This window comes from Chiloscyllium plagiosum, chromosome 49, assembly GCF_004010195.1.
Source record: "Chiloscyllium plagiosum isolate BGI_BamShark_2017 chromosome 49, ASM401019v2, whole genome shotgun sequence".
Lineage (NCBI taxonomy): Eukaryota > Metazoa > Chordata > Chondrichthyes > Orectolobiformes > Hemiscylliidae > Chiloscyllium > Chiloscyllium plagiosum.
This window is the reverse complement of record NC_057758.1, coordinates 9899079-9910025: the sequence shown is the minus strand read 5'-3', so window position 1 is coordinate 9910025 and position 10947 is coordinate 9899079.

Genomic DNA, 10947 nt, shown 5'->3' with positions numbered 1-10947 from the left:
CCCACACCGTGCCCTCACCTTACCCAGGCCTGCTTTACCTGTGTCAGTCCCAGGTATCGATGGACATTTTCTCCGGTAAAGGTTACTTTCCCACTTTGGCTCAGTAGCAGCAGGAACCCATCCAGCAGTGAATCCAATTCACTGCTCAATCCCAACAGGCAGCCAGGCCCCTGCTCATTGTCCCCTGAAACAGGGAGAAACACTTGCATTTATATAGCACACTTTGATAAACACAGCACTGAACTTCCAACAGCACGCCACTCCCTCAGCACTGACCCTCCGTCAGGGCAGCATTCCCTTAGTATTGACCTTGTGACAGTGCAACTCTCCCTCAGCACTGACCGTCCAACAGTGCAGCACTCCCTTAGCACTGACTCTCCGAGAGTGCAGCACTCCCTCAGCACTGACCCTCCAACAATGCAGCATTCCCTCAGCACTGACCCTCCAACAGTACGGCACTCCCTCAGCACTGACCCTCCAACAGTGCAGCACTCCCTCAGCACTGACCCACTGACAGTGCGGAGCTCCCTCAGCACTGACCGTCCAACAGTGCAGCACTCCCTCAGCACTGACTGTCCGACAGTGCGACACTCCCTCAGCACTGACCCTCCAACAATGCAGCACTCCCTCAGCACTGACCTGCTGAGAGTGTGGTGCTCTCTCAACACTGACCCTCCAACAGTGTGGTGCTCCCTCAGCACTGATGCTCTGTCAGCACAGCACTGAAGGGGAGATGATGGCCTCGTCGTATTATCGCTCAACTATTAATCCAAAAACCCAGAATAATGTTCTGGGGACCTGGGTTCGAATCCCACCAGGGCAAATGATGGAATTTGAATTCAATTTTTAAAAACCTGGAATTAAAGGTCGGCTGATGACCATGAATCCATGGAATCATACTTTACAGATAACATCCCAGACACTACCATTACCATCCCTGGATATGTCCTGTCCCACCGGCAGCACAGGCCAGAGGGGCCAGCACAGTGGGATACAGTCAGGAGGGTGTTGTCCTGGGAGCCCTTGACATCGACTCTGGATCCCATGATGTCTCTTGGCTTCAGGTTAAACATGGGCAAAGAAACCTCTTACTGGTTACCACGTACCGTCCTCCTTCGGCTGATGAATCATTATCCTCCATGATGAACAATACTTGCAGGAAGCACTGAGGATGACTAGGGCGCAACATGTCCTCTGGGTGGGGGATTTCAATGTCCCACCACCAAGAGTGGCTCGGCAGCAGCATCACTGATCAAGCTGGTCAAGTCCTAAAGGAGAAAACTGCTAGACTGGGTCTGCAGCAGGTGATGAACGAACCAACGAGAGGAAAAAACATACTTGACCTCATCCTTACTAATCTGCCAGCTGCAGATATATCTGTCCATGACGGTCGGTAAGAGTAACCACCACACCTTGTGCAGACGAAGTCCCATCTTCACATTGAGAATAACCTCCATCGTGTTGTGTGACACTGTCACTGTGCTAAATGGGACAAACTTCGAACCGATCTAGCAGCTCAAGACTAAGCATCCATGAGGTGCTGTGGGCCATCAACAGCAGCAGAACTGTACTCCAGCATCATCTGTAACCTCATGGTCTGGCATATCCCCCCCCCCAACCATAACCATCAGGCCAGGGGATCAACCCTGGTTCAATAGAAAGTGCAGGAGGGCATGTCAGGAGCAGCATCAGGCATACCTGAAAATGAGGTGTCAACCTGCTGAAGCTACCAACCAGGACTACTTGCATGCCAAACGGCATAAACAGTAAGTGATAGACAGAGCTCTTCGATCCCTCAACCAACGCATCAGATTTAAGCTCTGCAGTCCTTCCACATCCAGTCGGGAACGTGATGGACAATTAAACAACTCACTGGAGGAAGAAGCTCCACAAATATCCCAATTCTCAGTGATGGAGGAGCCCAGCACATCAGTGCAAAAGATAAGGCTGATGCAATAGCAATAATCTTCAGTCAGAAGTGCCAATGGATGATCCATCTCGGGCTCCTTCAGTGGTCCCCAGCATCACAGATACCAGTCTCCAGCCAATTCGATTCACCCCACGTGATATCAAGAACTGACTGGAGGCACTGCATATTGTAAAGGCAACGGACCCTGATAATATTCCGACAATAGCTCTAAAGACGTGTGCTCCAGAAGTTGCCGCTCCCCTAGCCAAGCTCTTCCAGTCCAGTTACAACACTGGCATCTACCCGACAATGTGGAAAATTGCTTAGGTATGTCCTGTACACAAAAAGCAGGACAAATCCAACCCGGCCAATTACCGTCCACTCAGTCTCCTCTCCATCATCAGTAAAGTGATGGAAGGGCTCAGTAACAGTGCTATCAAGTAGCACCTGCTCAGTGACACCCAGTTTGGGATCCCCCAGGGTCACTCAACTCCTGATCTCATTACAGCCTTGGTTCAAACATGAACAAAAGAGCTGAATCCCAGAGGTGAGAGTGACAGCCCTTGACATCAAGGCCATATTTGACCGAGTATGACATCAAGGAGCCCTGGCAAAACTGGAACCAATGGGTATCGGGCTAACATTCACTGGTTAGAGTCATACCTGACACAAAGGAAGATGGTTGTAGTTGTGGAGGGTCAGTCATCTCGACTCCAGGGCATCTCTGCAGGAGTCCTTCAGGATAGTGTCCTAGGCCTAACAATCTTCAGCTGCTTCATCAATGACCTGCCCTCTGTCAGAAGATCAGAAGTGGGGATGTTCCCTGAGGATTGCACAGTGTTCAGCGACTCCTCAGATACTGAAGCAGTCTGTGCTGAAGTGCAACAGGATCTGGACAATATTCAGGCTTTGGCCGACAACTGGCAAGTAACATTCGCACCACACAAATGCCAGGCAATGACCATCACCAATGCGACACTCAAACCACCATCCCTTGACATTCAACGTTATTACCATCACTGAATCCACTACTGTCAACATCCTTGGAGTTACCATTGACTAGAAACTCAACTGGACACACTACATGAACACAGTGGCTGTAACAGCAGGTCAGAGACTAGGAATACTGCGGCAAGTAACTCACCTCCTGACACCCCAAAGTCTATCTACCATATACAAGGCACAAGTCAGGAGTGTGATGGAATCCTCCCCATTTGCCCTGGATGGGTGCAGCTCCAACAACACTCAAGAAGCTTGACACCATCCAGGACAAAGCAACTTGCTTGACTGGCACCACATCTACAAACATTCACCACCGACACTCAGTAGCTGTAGTGTGTACTATCTACAAGATGCACTGCAGAAATTCACCAAAGATCCTTAGACAGCATCTTCCAAACCCACGACCACTTCCATCTAGAAGGTCAAGGGCAGCAGGTACTTGGGAACACCACCCCCTGCAAGTTCAACTCCAAACCACTCACCACCCTGACTTGGAAATATACCTCCATTCCTTAACAGTCGTTGTGTCAAAATCCTGGAAATCCCTCCCTACCACAGCAAGTGAACTGCAGCAATTCAAGAAGGCAGCTCACCAGCACCTTCTCAAGGACAAATAGGGATGGGCTATCAATGCTGGCCAGCCAGTGACGCCAAAGTCCCCCAAATGAATAAAAAGAATTTTAAAAACTCCCTCAGCACAGACCCTCTGACAATGTGGTGCTCCCTCAGCACTGACTCTCCAACAGTGCAGCACTCCTCCAGTATTCACCCTGTGACAGTGCAGCGCTCATTCAGCACTGACCCTCCGACAGTACGGCACTCCCTCAGCACTGACACTCCAACAGTATGGCGTTCCCTCAGCATTGACCCTCTGACAGTACGGTACTCCCTCAGCACTGACCCTCCAATAGTGTGGCGCTCCCTCAGCACTGACCCTCCAACAGTGCAACACTCCCTCAGCACTGACTCTCCAACAGTGCAACACTCCATCACTATTAGCCCTCTGACAGTGCAGTGCTGTATCAGACTGACCCTCCGACAGTATGACACTCCCTCAGCACTGATCCTCTGATAGTGTGGCGCTCCCTCGATACTGACCCTCCAAGAGTGTGGTGCAGCCCCAGTACTGACCCTTCAAGAGTTCAGCACTCCTTCGGTACTGACTCTTTGACAGTGCCCACTCCCTCAGTACTGAACCTCCAACTGTGCAGCACTCCCTCAGCACTGACCCTCCAACGGTGCGGTGCTCCCTCAGCACTGACCCTCCAACAGTATGGTGCTCCCTCAGCACTGACCCTCCAACTGTGCAGCACTCCCTCAGCATTGACCCTCCGACAGTATGGTGCTCCCTCAGCATTGACCCTCCAACAGTATGGTGCTCCCTCAGCACTGACCCTCCAACTGAGCAGCACTCCCTCATCACTGACCCTCCAACAGTATGGTGCTCCCTCAGCACTGACCCTCCAACAGTTCAGCATTCCCTTGGTACTGACAATTCAACAGTGCAGCATTCCCTCAGTACTGACCCTCCGACAGTGCCCACTCCCTCAGTACTGAACCTCCAACAGTGCGACTCTCCCTCAATACTGACCCTCAAACGGTGCGGTGCTCCCTCAGCACTGACCCTCCGACAGTACGGCACTCCCTAGCACTGACCCTCCAACAGTGTGGCGCTCCCTCAGCACTGACCCTCTGACAGTATGGCGCTCCCTCAACACAGACCCTCAACAGTGCAGCACTCCCTCAGCAGTGACCCTCTGACAGTGTGGAGCTCCCTCTGCTCTGATCCTCCGACAGTGCGGCACTCTGTCAGCACTGACCCTCCGTCAGTGCAGCACTCCCTCAGCACTGACCCTCTGACAGTGTGGCACTCCCTCAGCACTGAACCTCCGACAGTGAGGCGCTCTCTCAGCACTGAACCTCTGACAGTGTGGCATTCCCTCAGCACTGACCCCCCAACAGTACGGTGCTCCACAGCTCTAATTCTCCAACAGTGCAGTGGCCCCTCAGCGCTGACCCTCTGATAGTTCAGCACTGCATCAGCACTGACCCTCTGACTGGGGCTCTCCTCAGTGCTATCACCATCAGACAATCTCAGAGCACATTCAGAGCAGAGTAAGGTCAGGTAGTTAGCTCAGCTGGCTGGATGGTTGGTTTGTCATGCAGAATGATGCTAACAGTGTAGTTTAAATTCCTCTAATAGCTAAGGGTTCTATGAAGACCTAACATCTTCTATCAACCTTATCCCTCACCGGAGGCTTGGTGATCCTCAGATTTAGCTCACCACCAGGCTTCTCTCTCTCCAACAAGAAAGCAGTCCACTGCAACTATGGTAGCTTTCATTTTCAAAGCACCCTTGACACTGTCCCCTTAAAACACCCTAAAGACAGGTACAGATTAAGGTCAGATACAGAGTAAAGGTTTCTCTACACTGTCCATCTCTAATACTCCCAAGGCAGGGACAACACAGGGGTTAAATACACAGTAATGCTGCCTCTACACAGTCCCTATCAAACACTCCTGGGGCAGGCTGTGTGACAGTAAAGGAAGTTAAGTAGCCAAGGCATGAAATGGAGAGCTGGGAATGCCCAAGTCTCTTTCTGATATCAGAAGGGAAATTACTGAGGGTGAAAATCAGAAGCTGATGTGTTTCCATTCTCATAAGGTGGGACATGTTCATTCAGAATGCGGAAGTTGATTGGGAAACTCACTGAAGTTATTGTAGGATTGAGTCCAAAAAAGGAATTTAAATGGAAAATGTCACGGATCAGATTGTAGCTGTAACAGTAAGTAAGAGACTGGAGCTAAACATGGCTATGAGTGCAGAAGTACAGACTTGGGGTAACTGAGAGATTGAAAGGTTTTTTATCTATAAAACCTCAAATCATAAGATGTAGGAGTAGAATTAAGAAATTTAGCCCATCAAGCCAGCTGCACTATTCGATCATGGCCTGAAACGTTTTTGAAGCGCTTCCCCATTTCAAAAACAGTCTATGTTTCTCATCTTCAAATCAATGTAGATAACTTCAAACTTTCTTAAATTGCATTCCATGTGCCGCGTTTTGGTCCACTCTCCTAGCCTGTCCAAGTCCTTCTGCAGCTTCCTCAACACTACCTGTCCAGCTTCCCAGCTCAGTGAGCAAACCTACATCCACTACCTTCCCTCTGCCTATTTTTGTGCTGTCTGCAAACTTAGCAACAATGCCCTTGGTTGCTTCATCCAAATCACTTCACCTGACGAAGAAGCAGTGCTTCGAAAGCTTGTGATTTCAAATAAACCTGTTGTACTATAACCTGGTGTTGCGTGACTTTTGACTCCTTCCACCCCAGTCCAACATCGGCTTCTCCACATCAGATCATTGATGTATAACATGATCCCAAGACTGACCTTTGCAGAACTCCACTGGTCACTGGCTGCCATCCTGAAAAAGATCCCTTTATCCCTACTCTCTGCCTTTTGCCAGTCAGTCAACCGTCTATCCATGCCAGTTCCTTGCCCCTAACACCATTGGATCTCGTCTTTTTTAACAATCTCCTATGCAGCACCTTGTCAAAGGCCTTCTGGAAATCCAAATGGATCATGTCCACTGGCTCTCCCTTCTCTAACTTGCTCATTACCTCCTCAAAGAATTCAAACAGATTTGTCAGACGTGATATCTCTTTGATGAAGCCATGCTGATCTCAGCCCTATTTTAACATGCATTTCCAATCTCATCCTTAACAATGGACTCTAAACTCTTACCAAAGAATGAGGTCAGGCAAACTGGCTCATAGTTTCCTGTCTTCTGCTTCCCCTCCTTGTTAATCAGGGCTGTCATGTTAGCCATTTTCCAGTCCTCTGAAACCTTCCCTGACTCTTGTGATTCCTGAAAGATCACCACCAATGCCTCTACAATCTCCTTGGCTATCTTCTTCAGAACCCTAGGGTGTAATTAATTCAGTCCAGGTGATTTATGCACCTTCAGACGTTTTAGCTTTCCCAGCACCTCCTTAGTGATAACTACTACAACACCTCTGCTGTCCGACTCTCTTGAAGTTCTGGTAGGCAGTTGGTGTCTTCCACCATGAAGAGTGATGCCAAGTATCTGTTCAACTCTTCTTCCATTTCTTTGTTCCCCATTACTACTTTTCCAGCGGTCTGAGATCCACTTTTATGTATCTAAAAACGTCTTGCAACCTAGTTTTGTAGTACTTTATGTGAAACGTATAAAAAGCAAGAGGGTAACCGGGGAAAGGACAAAGCCCCCTCAAGGTCAAAGGAGGGAATCTGCGTGTGGAGCCAGAGGAGGTAGGTGAGGTCTGAAACGAATACTATTTGTCACCAAAGAGAAGGAATTGCTGGAGGATGATCTCAGGGAAGGGAGTGTTAATTTCTAAGCCAAGTTGCTAATAAAACGAAAATCTGTTGTGCGTCTTAAGGTAGATAAACCCCCATGTCCTGGTGGGATCCATCCCAGAATATTGAGGGAAGGAAGAGAACAAATTGCTGCAGCATTGACAGACAGCTTTGTATTCTCTTTGGCCACTGGTGAGGTCTCAGAGGAGTGGCGAATAGCCAATGTTGTCCCACTGTTTAAGAAGGGTAGCAGGGATAATCCTGGAAATGACAGGCCTGTGAGCCTCAGATCGGTGGTAGGGAAATTATTGGAAAAGATTCTCAGGGATAAGATTTACAGAGGAACCTCGATTATTGAAAGGACACGGGCAACGAGTATTTTGTTCAGTTAATCGAATTCTGGATAGTCAAATGCTGGATAACATAGTTTAGCCAAGCATTGGGACATTGCTGGATAACCCGATGTTTGGATAATCGAATAATTGAGGTTCCTCTGTATATGCACTTAGAAGCAAATGGACTTATTAGTGATCGACAGTGTGGTTTTGTATGGGGGAGGTCGTGCCTTACTAACTTAATCAAGTTTTTTGAGGAGGTGACGAAGATGATTGATGAGGAAAAAGCAGTTGATGTTGTCTACATGGACAGTACAAAAGGTGAAGTCACATGGTATTTGGGTGAGACAGCTACAGAACTGGCTTAGTCACTGGAGACAGAGGGTAGTACTGGAAGGATGCTTTTTGGAATGGAATGGGATCAGTGCTTGGATGTCTGCTGTTCATGGTCTGCATAAATGATTTGCAAGAAAACGTAGCTGGTCTAGTTTAAAAGAAATGTGTGAGCTAAGTTTTTCACACAAAGGATGGTGAGTGCGTGGAACGCAGTGCCAGAGGAGATGATGGAAGCAGACACAATAGCAGCATTCAAGAAGCACCTGGATGGATACATGAATAGGAAGGGAATACAAGGATATGGATCCTAAACGTGAAGACAGTTTTACTATGGAAGGGCAAAATGTATTGGTGCAGGCTTGAAGGGCGTGTTCCTGTGCTGTGTTGTCTTTATTCTTTGTTCTTCTTTGTACTAGCTAGCTTATCCTGACGTATCATCTTCTCCCCATTTATTGCTCTTTTAGTTATCCTCTGCTGGTTTCTAAAGGCTTCATGATCCTCTGACTTCCTACTAATCTTCATCACATTGTATGCTTTTCCTTTTGCTTTCATGCTGTCCCTGACTTCCCTTGTAAGCCATGGTTGACTTATCGTGCCCTCTTAAAATACTCCTAGAACCTCCTGCCATTGCTGCTCTGGCATCTTCCTTGCTAGGGTCCCCTTCCAATCAACTCTGACCAGTTCCTGCCCTGTGTCTTTATAGTTATCTTTGCCCAATTGTAATGGCATTATGATCCAATCTTTTCCCTTTCAAACTGAATGGTGAATTCTATCATATTATGGTCACTGTCCCCTAAGTGTCCCTTCATGTTGAGGTCCTGAGTCAAGTCAGCCTCATTACACATCACCAAATCCAGAACTGCCTGCTCCCCAGTGGGCTTACCACAAACTCCTCCAAAAAGCCATCTCAATAGACGTTCCACAAATTCCTTTCCCAGGGTATCTGCTAACCTGATTTTCCCAGTTCACCAACATATTGAAGGAGGCCTATGCATAACTCCCATTGTGGTCTTGATTTCCTTTGTGGTTCCTCAACTCTACCCACATGGATTCTAAACCTTCCCACCCTATCACTTCTTGCTATCAATTTAGTTTCATTTCTTATGAACAATACAACCTTCCCTGTCCATCCATCTGCCTGTCCTTTCGCTAGGATGCAAATTCTTAAATATTTAGTTCCCAGCCCTGACCACCTTGCAGCCACATCTCTGTGATGCCCACATTATCGTACCCACTAAATTCAATTTGCGCTACAAGCCCATTTACTTTGTGTCATATACAGTGCACATTTAAGTGCAATGCACTCAGTCCTGCGTTGACAAGTCCTCTCCTCATAGTTGTCCTCTTATCTGCTGTGGAGAGAAAGTGAGGTCTGCAGATGCTGGAGATCAGAGCTGAAAATGTGTTGCTGGAAAAGCGCAGCAGGTCAGGCAGCATCCAGGGAACAGGAGAATCGACGTTTCGGGCATAAGCCCTTCTTCAGGAATGAGGAAGGTTTGTCCAGCAGGCTAAGATAAAAGGTAGGGAGGAGGGACTTGGGGGAGGGGTGTCGGAAATGTGATAGGTGGAAAGAGGTCAAGGTGAGGGTGATAGGTCAGACTGGGGGGGGGGCGGAGAGGTCGGGAAGAAGATTGCAGGTTAGGAAGGCGGTGCTGAAATTGTAAAAACCGTACCCTTGTTTGTTGTCCCAAATTGCAATACCTCGCATTTATCCAGATTGAACTCCATTTGCTATTTTTTCAGCCCATTTAGAAGATAAGACCTAGGAGCAGAAGTCATCCATCGGCCCTTCGGTCCTGCTCTGCCATTCAATAAATTCATGGTTGATCTTTTCATGGACTCGGCTCCACTTACTGCGCTCTCACTGTATCCCTTAAATTTTTTATTGTTCAAAAGATTCTACCTTAGCTTTAAAAATGTTTACTGAAGTAGCATCAATTACTTCACTGGGCAGGGAATTCTATGGATTAACAACCCTCTGGGTGAAGAAGTTCCTTTCCAATCAGTCGTAAATCTGCTCCCTCTAATCTTGAGGCTATGTCCTCTTGTCCCAGTTTCACCTGCCACTGAAAACATCCTTCCTACTTCTATCCCCTTCATAATTTTATTTGTTTCCATAAGATCCCCCCTCATTCTTCTAAATTCCAACCTATTCCGACCAATAGTCAACCAATCCTCTATCCATGCTAAGACTTTACCCGTAACGCCATGCATCCTTATCTTATGCAGCAGCTTCTTGTGCAGCACATTGTCAAAGACCTTTTGGAAATCTAGGTACACAACATCCACTGGGTCCCCATTGTCTACCTTGCTCATAATGTCTTCATAGAATTCCAAAAGATTTGTTAAGCACAACCTGCCCTTCATGAACCCATGTAGTGTCTGCCCAATGGCACAATTTCTATCGAGATTCCTTGCTATATCTTACTTGATAATAGACTCAAACATCTTTGCCACTACAGAGGTTAAGCTAACCAGTCTATAACTTCCCATCTTTGGTGTATCTCCCTTTTTAAACTGTGGCATCACATTTGCTATTTTCTAATCTGCTGGAACTGCCCCAGCGAATTTTGGAAAATTACCACCAGTGCACCTGCTATTTCTCCTGCCATCTCTTTAGTACCCTTGGATGCATTCTATCAGGGCCAGGAGACTTATCTATCCTTACCTCCATTAATTTGCCCAACATGACTTCTTCTGTGATAATGATTGTTTCCAGGTACTCACCTGTCTTTGTCTCTTTGTCAACTACTGGCATGTTATTTATTTCCTCCAGTGTGAAGACCAATAACAAAATATCTATTCAATACCTCAGCCATTTCATCATATCCCATAACAAAATGCCCCTTCTCATCCTCTAAAGTACCGACATTTACTTTAGCCACTCTTTTTCGTTTTATGTGCTGATAGAAAATTTTGTTATCTGTCTTTATATTCTGTGCCAGTTTTTTCTCATGTTCTATCTTACTTTTCCTTATAGCTCTTTTTGTGCCTTTCTGTTGACCTTTAAAGTTTTCCCAATCTTCTAG